At 27.0% G+C, this 13205-nt stretch overlaps 2 long non-coding RNA genes across 2 annotated transcripts; both read left to right on the top strand.

Moving 5' to 3' along the window:
• Positions 1 to 1710: 1710 nt before the first annotated feature.
• LOC136796412 (uncharacterized) lies at positions 1711 to 2184 on the top strand. The gene is made up of 2 exons (XR_010844127.1): positions 1711 to 1794; positions 1994 to 2184. It is a non-coding gene; the product is annotated as an uncharacterized lncRNA (long non-coding RNA).
• A 6447-nt stretch (positions 2185 to 8631) lies between these two features.
• Positions 8632 to 9516, top strand: LOC106677452 (uncharacterized). The gene is made up of 2 exons (XR_001342594.2): positions 8632 to 8749; positions 9331 to 9516. It is a non-coding gene; the product is annotated as an uncharacterized lncRNA (long non-coding RNA).
• Positions 9517 to 13205: the final 3689 nt, after the last annotated feature.

Genomic DNA, 13205 nt, shown 5'->3' with positions numbered 1-13205 from the left:
ATTTTGATGATAAAATTATATTGTATGTGTGAAAAGTTATGATTTATTCCATAAGTTTGAATTACTTATTATTTATGATTTATAATTTTTTTTTTTTTAATATAGCGTTATTAGATGTATTAATTGGCATTTTAATGCATTATGTTGAAAAATAACATTTATTTAATCAATTATTTGTTAGATAAGTGAGTCATTAGAGTCATAAATTTAAATAATTGAGTTATTACTATTTTATGGAAAGTTTTTCCAAGATACCGAAACAATGCAATCTATATAAAACAAACACTATTTGTTATGCATATGTTTTTAATGATGTACACCAACAATATGAACTTATAAAATTTGTTATTTTATATGTATGAAGCAGATTAAGTTTTTTAGAACTCAACAACTAATTAACAATTACTTTTGAACACAAAGATACAATAACGTGAAAAGAAAAAAACTTTCATATGTTAAAATAATTTAGCCGAAGCCAGGCATTGGAATACGGAGGAGAACTCATTAAAGCACATATTATTTGATCAGAAAATGCATTTATTTTGAAAAAAAAAGTGGTAGAAGTGTTTTTGCTAAATTATGAAATTGTATAATTGAACTGTAAAATGGTGGATTAAGTTCTTATGACCATGATTTAATAAAAATATTTAAATATCTAAATGGAATACTTACAAACAAATATTTTATGACATTAATAAAAAAAAATCTATTTTGTAATTTTAATTTTTAATTTAGATTAAATTTTAAGTTATTTTTATTTATATAAGAAATTGAATTTCAAATATAAATAAACTGTTTTTTCATAATTTAGAAGGGATCAATGTTGAATGAGTAGACGGTAGAGTAGGTATAGGTGAGGATAATATAAGTTAAGTTTAAAAACAATTTAGCAATGTTACAAGAATGGTAACATAAAGGGTGATTACTATTTTTGATTACTACAAGTAGTAATTATTGTTACTATTTACACCATTTACATTACTGTTCTTATGATATTGCTTAACTAATATTGTTTTAACTCATTCTCTACAGGTAACCAACCTATTCTAACCAGTGTGGGAGGGTCAAGTTTCTATTCCATGAGATCGCTATATAATAAAAGTCTGCTGGAATTGAACTGCCCCCCTGCAGTTATTAGGTTGCTAAGGTGATGCCTCAACTACCTCAGCAACAACAGCCATCTGTGAACAAGTAATCAAGGAAAAAAGGATCTGTTCTCTGCACTTTAAGGATAAGACATTTTTAATTTCCACATAGTAATCTAGTGAAGGACTAAAACTCTCAATTCACTAAAATTTGTTTTAATAAGGCAGAAAATGGGTATGGGTCTTACGTTGAAGAAAAATATGAGTAAAATAAAAAAACTCAACAAAAAGTAATTAGAATTTCAAAACCAACAGAATTCTAAAACAGAGCTTAAGATAAGAGGATTTCTCTACTTGGTGAGAAAGTTATTTTTTTAAATACGAAGATAAAAATACCAAATTTTGAATTTGATCAATTAGATAAAATGTGTTTGATATCCTATCAGTACTGGGAAATCATACCAAGATTGACGCATATGTTAGGATGCATAATTCATATAACCCAGCATAATGAAGATAAACTGATAATGAATTAATAAATATTTATTGTTTTTGTAGTTAGGTGTTGACTAATATTGATTAACAAATTAAATTAATTCTATATTCTTACCTATATAAGATGCATCTTTAGTAGTCGATCCATCAGTAGTCAGAAATGGATTTCAAAGTTCTTTTTCTCTTTGTCTTCTTGGCTATCTCTGCTGTCTTTGTGAGTATCAGATTTTTTAACTAGGTCATTGCTTTATAAAAATAAAAATAAGACTATATTTTATATAGTCAATAAAGATATATGAACATAAATGGGCTGTTTAATAAATAAAGGCTGATCTGGTGGTCAGAAGCTATAGAAAATGACCGTAAGTTACTTGGCGGTGGCTAAAATGAATAATCCTTAATTTTATTTGCAGTCCCTTGGAGCAGCAGCTGATCTTGGAGAGTTTGAAGTAAAACCAGAGGAAATTGGATCTGAAGGTGGACAAAAAGATGCCAGATGTGGAGGCAAGAAAGGAGGCAAGGGGGGCAAGAAAGGATGGAAGGGTTAGATAACTGACAAGAAATATTGTAAATAACTTATAATAAAAGTAATTTTCAAAACAGATGTTTATCATTTTCCTATAAAATTATCCATTTTTATTTACCCTCTCATTGCTCCAGAGTTTCTTTACTGTTTCTTTTTCTGTAGATTTTGAACACATTGAACAAAATTAAAGTGATGGGCATAATTGTCCATGGTAGTTTAAATTGGCAAAGAGAGAGTATTTTGGGGATCTAAGAAGGTGATAGAAATGGATGGATTTGAATAAAGATCAGGAAGAAGCATAGTAAATATTAAAATATAGAGAGTGGATGATAAAATGTTTGACGTTCAAATGTTTTGGTTTTGCAAGAAGAGGCTTAGTACTAGAGGTCAAAGTCCTTGTGAGTTGACTGAGTCAGCAATACTTAGAGTAATAATTATAATTAGTGAATTACCAAATTTATTTATGCCTAGGCTTGTCACAAGCTATAGGCTACTGGTAATTTTATAGTAAATATAATTAAGGTTATCATAAATTATAAACAGCTTGGAAGATTCAAGGGAGGGAGTAGTGAGTAGTGGGAAAGAGTAATGAACCAATTAGCAATTAAAGACAATGATACTTGTAATATAAATACAACTTATATGTATGCTTCGAAAACCCAATTTCTAAATAAAAATTTGGAAGCTGGTTAATTTATTCATGTGAGATATAGATGAGCAGTAAGACATTTTTGTTTTAGTTGTGTTTGTGAGACTGTAGTTTAGTTGATTGGAATGTTACATGGAACTATGTATTAAGATTGTAATTCTAAAACCTTATAATTATATTATTTATTTCAAGGCAATTTCTGAACAAATCTCAAAGTTTTATGCATTTACTATCGTTTAGTTCTTAAAACTATCAACAGATGATAAATGCATAAAACTTTCAACCAAAACTTCACTAAGTACATAAAAATGCATTTATGAAGTTTTGAACTTAAGGTCACGATATTTCATTTGTAAATATTATTATTTTCTTTGTAATTGCATAATTAGTTTTATACTCTTGGATCAGAATTATTTTTCACACTGGTTTTTCTGTCTTACGTCAACTACACTGTCCACAGAAAGTGTTGATTTCCATAGTTTCAAAATTTCTAGAATGCAATATTTCCTGAAATATTCATGAAACTGAATGGCTGGTTATTGCAATAAAAAAAGAACCTACTTAGATAAGTTTCAACATTCTAAAAAGGTAAAATACAAATATTCTTTTAATCATAAATCGATCCTCGAAATAAACCCTAATTTTGAAATAAACAATATACATCCTGCTGTTTAGACAACTTACTTGAATGCTAGTCAAAACTAAAGATACAGGCTCTTTTATCTCTACATTAAGTGATGGGGGTTGAAGAGAGACTGGGAAACAGAGAATTGGAGGCAGAAATATAAAAAATGACACAGCCATAAACTAATAAATATATTTGTATGTGACCTTAAGTACTATTATACATTAAAAAGGTAAGGGAAGGAAATAAATGTGTTCAGGTACAAACCCAAGAGTATCTCTATTAATTTTACAATAAATCAATTTATTAGAAATAATAATAACAACTTCATCATGCGGCTTGTTATATTCTTGCCTTAAGCCCTTCAAATATGTATTAATAATAGGATAAAGCCACAAGAACAATCTAGTAATTCATTACACCAAGATGCATAATTCATATCATAAAGCATAACAAAGTGAAAACTCAAATCAATAAATAAATATTTGTTGATTTCTTAAGCTGGTGTTGACATAGTTAATGATTTAATGAATGACAATATTGACATACATAATGATTTAGTTAATTCCATGTTCTTTCATATGAAAGATATATTTCCAGTGGCTAAATTTGAAAGCGGTGGCATAACTCAGGTTTCTGCTAATTATGCTTCACTCGTAAAATACTGTAAATATTATTATAAACATAAAATTTATGAGAAGGGGGGAAATATTAAGCAGCAAACAAAATTTTTCTCTAAAATTTAAAACATTTTCAAACTACAAAACAAATAACATAAAATATAATAAATTATTACCAAAAAAAAGAGTGTTACTACAGTAAGAAAATTAGTTGATAATCTGAAAATGAATAAATATTCATAGACTAGTGATTGTACCCATATGATAAATATTTCTTCTCTGAAGACTATCATTTTTAGTTATTATATTTAATAAGTAATATAAAATATTACTTACTATTGTATGTAATTAAAGGTGTTTATTTTAATGTGTATTAAATAATGTAACTTTTAAATAGTGTATATTCTTATTGAGAACTTGTTTCATGTATTTTAAAAACCATCCATTTTTAGCCCTCTTACACACCCTTCCAGCTTCTGATTTTTTAAAAAAAATTTATTTTATTTTAAATATTATGATTTTACTTTCTTATCAAACAAGGTTACTTAATTATTATTCAGAGCATCTTGCATTAAATTCTTATTTTTAATCCAAAATAGATATCAAATTACCACACATTTTCTTCATTTATGATTCTTCATGAGCTTTCCCTAATTTAAATGCGAATGTTGAACATTTTCTTAAAAATTATTCACAAATATAAAGTTGAGTTATTGGATGAGATAGTCAAAACCAAGGTACAGAGATGCATTACTATGCACTCAATAAACTGAAATCAGAACCATAAAATAAAAACCAAGCATTACAAACAAATATAAACTTAAAAATAATTCTCCACGGTTCTTTGCATATTTAAAGTTACTTTTAATGGTTTTAATGAATGAACATAAATTTTATTTACAGTCCTTCAGAGCAGCAGCTGATCTTGAAGAATTCAAATTAGGGTTATTAGAAAAGTCTAGGGATTTTTTCAACTCTCTCCCTTTTCTCCATTTCACCATTGAATGAAAATGATGGATTTGACTGATCATTGTAGTTGGCATTAGGAAACCTGGGTGGCATGTAAAATAAATAAGTATATATTTTAAAGATATTTCGTTCTTCACATTTGTTAAATTATTATTATCTGTATATAAGTAAATATTTGACAAAAATTATAAATCAAATAATGAATTGTTACAAGAACATATTTTAACTGGATCTGGAGTACTTATAGATTTTAAAGAAACCAATTTATATTTATATTATAGATTAATTGAAACATTTTGATTCCACATTAGTTATCAACCAACTAGATCAGTCATCAGAATAAGACCCTTTACTGATTATTAGCCTTAGCTATGGACTAGTACTCTTCAGTTAGAAAATATTAATCCAGCAAATGTTCAACTAATCATTGGATTTCAGTCATTTTATGCTGATACAGAAGCAAAGAGATTGATGAACCCGGATCAATGTTAATGCTTTTTATCTAAAATACATTACTAGAAAATTCTGTCAGAGTACTGATAAATTCTATTTTTTCAGCTGTGATTACAATAGCATAAGTTGTATGAACTGTATAAGGAGTTCTATATGTTTCATATCATAGCTTATAAAAGGCTTTTTCTGGAGAGACAAAGTAAATTTGAAATGAGATAAAAACAAATTGATTGTTTGGAATTAGATATTATTTTATATTATCAAAGGCTTTCGCTTTGCCATTATATACAGAATACATCAATCAAATAACCACCTTGGCTTTGTACAGTAGCATTAATATGATTAATTAAATTTTCAAAAAAAGAATGAGTTTGAAGCCAACAATGTGGAAAGAAAATGGCATATTATAATGTTCCTATCTACTCAAGAATAAGGATCAGAATTATTTTTACAGATAACTTGTGAGATTGAAGGAGATCTAAAAGAAAGATTAGACTTCAAAAATAATGTTTTCCTAAAAATAATAGATCAAATAAAAAACATTTTAAGGAGAAGGAAATTTAATTAAGCTAATTTAAGGTTCTCAAATGTTTAAAATAATAGAATAATAACTAAATAAATAATGATTATAATAAATAACTTCCATGACTTCATTTTCAAAAACCTTTGTAATAAAAAAATTAACTTGTTTTTGATATTATAGTTTAGTAAAAATTGAAATTCATCACCATAAATCAATGGTTTCCAACCCATAGAAGTATGCAGACCATTCAACTGGACATTAAAGCATGTGGCCCCAGCAATTCTTCTGATTTACGTCAAAGGAGAGTCTGGTCTCTTTTGGAAAATATTTGAAAATTAGGTAGATCGAAATTGCATTTTGAGCCACTTTTATTATACATTAAAATGACTTTCTGTCAAAAGTCAATATATCCACTTTTGGGTAGTTATTTTATAAATATTTATTATTGGTGTATCTCCTTTAGAAAAGTTTTATTGATTTGTAATCCCTACTTGCATGAAGAAATTTAAATTTTGAAATATACGGAATAAGTTGGTGTAGAATTTTAATTTGTAAAAAAAAACTTTACTTTTCAGAAGTGGCTAAATTATAGAATTAATTATAAATTAACTTTTGATAGACAACTCCTCATTTATGTACTACCTATGGTAATTAGAGGCTGAAGGGCATCTTTACTAGAAGGATGAAGATTTGAGCCTCCTGACTTGTGGGTGAGGGAGTTTGCAGTGATGGAGTGAATCCTTTAATAGAAATTAATGACAAAAAGAGAGTGTTTTGACTATACCTTCCTCAAATTTTAAGCTCTGAAGGAATTAGATCCAAGTCTAGGTTTTAAGATATCAGAAGAGGTTTTGTTAGAGAGAAAGTGATCTTGAGAAAAACTAATATATTAAAATAAAACAAAATAACTGGTGAAAGGGGGAGGCCGAAAAGAATACAATTATGTTAGTTAGGTAAATAAGAATTTAGATTTGGGAGAAAATTGGTCAATTGGTGAGATGTGAATATGATGTGGTGAGGGTTGCCATTTGTGTTTGTATAAAAGTTCTTACTTGTTACTAGGTATTTGCTTTCTGCTCCATATGTTATAGGTCACCTGATGGTGTACCGCTGCTCAATGGAGAAAGGTGGCCATTCTCTGTGCTGCGGCGTTTACCACGCTTGGTGCTGACTTCTTAGCCAGACATTACTTAGCTGGCCATAGTCCCAAAAAAAAGAAGAAGCTCCCTCCACTCAACAGCATGCCACTAGTCCAGCGTTCGCCATTTTGGCTTCTAATTCTCTGCTTACTCCCTGGGTGGTGCTGGGGTTAACTGGATATCATAGTGGCATATGGCGCCCCCCCTCTAATCCTTATGACTATATATTCCAGCGATATAACAACTAAAAAATGATACGTGGACTGAACAGCGGATGAACATCCAAATCTTGTATAAATAGGAGAGGCATACTTGAGATAAGAAATGAGCCTGGAAACACCAAGGATGAGGGGCTACAAAGGCTAGAAACAGTAAGAAAGAACAAAACATGTACAAAACACAGTAACAGAACTATACAGATCTACTAGTATGGTAAAGATTGCAAAGATTAGCTTGACTCAGGTAAAAAAAAAATCTAAAAAAGTGAATGATCCATGTCTAAAATTGAAGCCAGAAAGTGCAAAAGTAATTTATACCTGTGCACCACATAAAGCAGTGGTTGCCAAACATTTTGACCTCACGAACCAGTAAATTCATAATTTAAATCCTGTAGACCACTAATAAGATTTTTTAAGTTTTAAATATTTTTATAAAAAAAAGTGTGGTCTAAGAACACATAAAATGTACCTAGTTAATAAAATTAAACTATTAATTGAAACAAAATTATGAAAGCTTTATTAATAAAACATAATAAAATAAACAAAATGGTTTAATATATCACACTTTTAGCATTATACATTCCTAGTGTGATGGATGTTTCTGCTTACTTGAAATAATATTATGGATGTTTGGATTGGGAAATGGATATAACTAAGTATATTCCACAATTTTCTGGGTACCACCACTGACCTAGAGGGTATCGTAAACAGAATACAGATACCTCCGCAGATTCAAGTTGTCAGAGAGATGCATGGAAAAAAATTGTAATAGAACCAGCAAACTGTATTTGTTTTTTCTTTGTACATTTAAAAAATATCGCTCCTTTGTTTTAACAATGGCACATCTGACAAAAAAAAAAGATTTTTTTAAATTTTGTTATTGATATATCCTCAAGATTGTATATCGTGTAATGGAGTTAATTTCAGAGAGTCCTACTAGCTTTCGGATAGTTTGTAGAACAATTTCTGTCTACAGTATTATCATAGGAATTCATTTAATTCAATATAAAATCAAAACATTTTAATTTATAAGATGTGTCACTATCAAAGCAAAACAGTGTATGTACTATCATTGAACACATCATAAGCATGATTACATTAAGACTAATAACACTTTTTAATTAATTATAAAATATTATTTTATTATTATAAAATGTGAGAATCAAAAATTTCATTATACCAACAATGATAAATATGCGTCATGGTATATATAACATATGCATAATTCATATTATGCAGTATAATGAAGATGAAATTGACGCTTAAATAAATATTTGTTGTTTTTTTAAGCAGGTGTTAACTATTATTTGTATATTTATTAATGATTTAATTAATTCCATGCACTTCCTTATATAAGAAGTGTTTTCGGTAGTCAATCTATCAGTTATCAAACATGGATCTTAAAGTTCTTTTCCTCTTCGTCTTCTTGGCAATCTCTGCTGTCTTGGTGAGTATTAGATTTTTTTAATCGAAAATTTTACTTTTTTTTATAAACAACAATAATAGGATATTTTATTTATCCAATAAAGATATAAGAAACATAAATGAGCTAAACAGGAGTAGTCAATTGATATTAAATATTAAAAAAAAAATACGCTTAAATCATAAAATTTAAATTAATTAGTATTTAAATTTAACTTTCAAAACCAATGTTTTATCAAAATATGGGACTTTTTTTCTGTGAATCTGCCAATTAGATGTAGATTCTCTCCCATGGTTTATATTCATCATGTATCATATCAAGGAACCATGGATCAACAAATTAATACTCTTATATCTATTATGCTGAAACATAAATTTTCTCAGTATCGAGAAAATTAATTCAATTGAAAACTAATAATCAAATTAAATAGAAAATAAATGCTAAGCACACCTTATACAGCCATATGAATGCTTTATATAAAGTACACATATCAATAGTATTCATACAATTTACCCACCAGATTATCAATATATTAATAATACTCAATATTACGGAAGGCTCCTTTAGTTATCCTGTTCAGCAATAAACCTAAATTTTATTTACAGTCTCTTGGAGCAGCAGCTGATCTTGGAGAGTTTGAAGTAGAACCAGAAGGAACTGGATCCGAAGGTGGACAAAAAGAAGCCAGGTGTGGAGGCAAGAAAGGAGGCAAGGGAGGCAAGAAAGGATGGAAGGGTTAGATGACTAACAGAAATATTGTAAATAACTTATAATAAAAGTTATTATCGAAACAGGCACTTATCATTGTCCTTCAAAATTATTCCTTTTTATCCATACTATTGTCAATCTGGGCTTCCTCACTATTAAAGAACCGTTTTAACTGTTAATAGATAGAGAAAGGCCAGGGTAGGATTTCCATCTATTACATACTATTTTACTAAAGAAAAGCGATCTTAGTGCTGAGTTTAAGAATGTCCTTTTTTTTGTCATTAAATTGAGTAGGTTCTTATCCAGTTAGATCGTTAACTATAATATACTTAAAATAATTGTTTTACCATTTGAATATTAAACTTAACCTGCCAGTTACAATGAAACCTAAAATTAAAAAAAAATTGATTTTATTTATATCATTTTTAACTATGAAATATTGACATATATTAAAATATTGTAGGTAAGAGAAAAAATATTTTTATTTTCTAAAATTGGGAAGTGGATAGGAATCAAAAATCAATAATTCCAATGGTATTTAATGCTTTAGAATCAATTTTTGAAAATTCGGGAAAAGCATTTTAATAATGTAGAAGGGTGTTTTTTGTCGACTTGGATAATATTTATAATGAAATGGACTGATAAAATTTTTTTTTTCTCCTGAAAGCTAATAGGTTTACATGACTAAAAAAAAAAACCTAATAATTAATAGTAATGTTTTAGTGAAACTATCACAAGAATAAAAAAAAATATACCTGACTTAATTTTTTTTTTAAAATGAATATCATTTGCATGCTGAAGAAGAAAACAAGAACAAGTTTCAGTTTAATATTATTTTTCATCAATATTATTTTGAAAGGTTGTTGGTATCAGTAGGTTAATGAGTTTTATTGACTTTATATATGTATAAAGAATATTATATTTTTTTTCTAATTTCAAAAATTCTTCATGAAATTTGATTAAATAATTGATAAATATAAACTAGTAAATCACATAAACTGATCCAATCCCAGGGCAACTCCTCCTCTCCTTCCAAGTCGAGTACAAGAGGATCAAAAAATAAATCAGTAGTGAAGTTAAAATTTTCCTTTTTAATATTTTATTAATATCATAATAATGTCATTCGGTCAACTTTAAAACAGATACGGAGAGCATGAATGGTCATTATGGGACTCAAATAAACAAATTAGAAACAAAATAAAAACATAACCAGGTATAGATAGAACTCAGAACAATTAATAAGTTTTAAATTAACACGAATGACAAAAGAAAAACTAAATTGATTGCAAAATCGAAATGCAAACATCAAATCAAATTAAAAGTTATGAGGAAGGTAAATCAACTATCAAATTTTAAAATTTCATATCGTTGTTACTATATATAATTGTTTAAAGAAGTATTCTAACCAAACTAGGAAGGTTTTAAAACAGTTTAGACAGTTTTTGCTCCTTATTCCCCTATATGCATTGACACACTGCACTTTAAAAGGCACGATCCCTTTATAACTGCCCTTTTAACATGAAGTGCTCTGAAATTCAGATTGTTATCTTAAAACCTCTAAGAGAATGTTTCTTTCTCCAAACAATGAAGAAATACATAAAATAAAGTTTTATAATGAATATAATTCATATACCCTAAATTAATGGAGTCCTTTTAGTATTCATTGATTCAAATATACACGTAAATATTGAATGTGTGTGTATATATATATATATATATATAATTATGTAATAATGATATAAACAAAACATTAACAAGGAAGATTCTAACATCAATATTACTTACTGAAATAATTACCATAATCTTACACTAACTTATAATTAAATATAGTGATGAAAAAAAAAAACACCTTTTCTTACAACTGAATCAAACTTCAATGTATTGAAAAATATTTGGATAATGTAACATTTGAAATAAAATTAACATGTCTTTATAAAATACTTTAGCATAAATAATAATGTTTAGCGAATATCTAAATACTGAATCATTACGTAACTAGCTAAAATCTTAAAAATAACTTTCATAAATTTTGATTAAAATTACAAAAATACAACAACATTAAAATGTAGTACATAAATATGATTTATCAAATAAATTCAATTCATTATTTAAAATTAATATAAAAAATCAAAACCTGAACAATATAATTATTTCACTCCATTTGAAAGTTGAAAACATAAAATTTAAAAAATATTAAACATGGCATTTTTAATAATATTATAAAATCTATAACATAACATTCTACAAAATAATATATAAATTTCAACTAAAGATGTATTTAATAATCTATTAACTTATTTAAATACTAACAAAATATAATTTATTTAAATGGAAATATATGAAATCAAATCATATGAGACATTATGAATTTGCTTTTAGTATAAAAATTGACAACACCCATATTTCAATTAAAATATATCAGATACATACAAAAGACCTAATAAAAAAAAAAATTACAAAATATTATTCACATTAAATGCATTATCACGAGCCCTGTATAATATTAAAATAAATATATACATATTTTAAACTAGTTATGGAAATATTGAGCACAATATCACAAAACTAAAATTTAAAAGCACCACATTTACAATTTTCAAAATATATGTGGCAAAATACTTAACAGTATGTACAAATATATATACAATTTTAGACCAACTTACATGCGATTATATAAAGAAACCAAGCATTGACATTCAGATTTTAACATGGACTCATATGCCATAGCTAGTGATGCGTGCGTAATAATGAAGGGAAATAAAAACATGCATGTAAATGTTAATAATGAATATCTATAAAAAAAAGAATTGTACTAGTATGGCTGAAGATAAAACTACATTTTGAAACAAAATAAAAAATAAAATTAGGAAAAATATAAACAACATAAATTGAAAAATCTAACTCCATGCAACAGGCGTTGATGTAACATAGTCTACATTACCTATCATTGTACTTGTTCGGTATGACAAAAATTATAAACAGGTGATTATTTACCTTTATGTAATTACATCTTTTCACCAATTACATTATTCCTATTTAACTAAGGCACAAGAAAAGAAGTAAATGGGAATGTTATGAATATTTACAAAAGTTTTATGAAGAAATAAATAATACTATGTACATTAAAACTTTTACATTATCATTTAGGAAAAACCATTTTAGAAAAACATCAGGCTCATAAAATATAGCACAAATACCAATATAATTCAAATTTTGATTATATCAATAAATATACGAGGCACTGAGACTTAAGTGTACTTATTTATTTTTATTAAATGGAAAACTATTATCATTATAATCAACTGAGAGCTGCCTAGAAATGATGGACCAATCTCAAAATTTTCTTTTAAAAAAATTATGGTAACAAGTGTCGCATCTAATTTTGAAAATTGAATGATGTTAGAAATGATAAAAATTAATACTCCTATTAATTGTAGAAATTATATATCAAATAAATCAGTCCTTTCAAGAACTTAATGGTATTTTTTATTTTATGTTTAAATTTAAAACTATTAAGTTTCATAAATTCTACACAATATTCTTACAAAAATTTGCCTAAACACGACCATAATGCTTCATATACAGGATTGAAATACACAACTAATTTAAATTAACATTAAAATTTTTATTTTTGAATTATGTAATGTATTAATGAGATAGAGCTTTATACACTTACTTTAAACAGTACATTGACACTAATTACATCATTTAAAAAACAAAATTCAATAAGTTACTTAAAACATATACATAAAAAAATAAATAAGAGAACCTA

This window comes from Halyomorpha halys, unplaced genomic scaffold, assembly GCF_000696795.3.
Source record: "Halyomorpha halys isolate HHAL.00 unplaced genomic scaffold, Hhal_1.1 Scaffold100.1, whole genome shotgun sequence".
In the NCBI taxonomy this organism is placed as follows: domain Eukaryota; kingdom Metazoa; phylum Arthropoda; class Insecta; order Hemiptera; family Pentatomidae; genus Halyomorpha; species Halyomorpha halys.
This window is presented reverse-complemented; position numbering and strand designations above follow the sequence as displayed.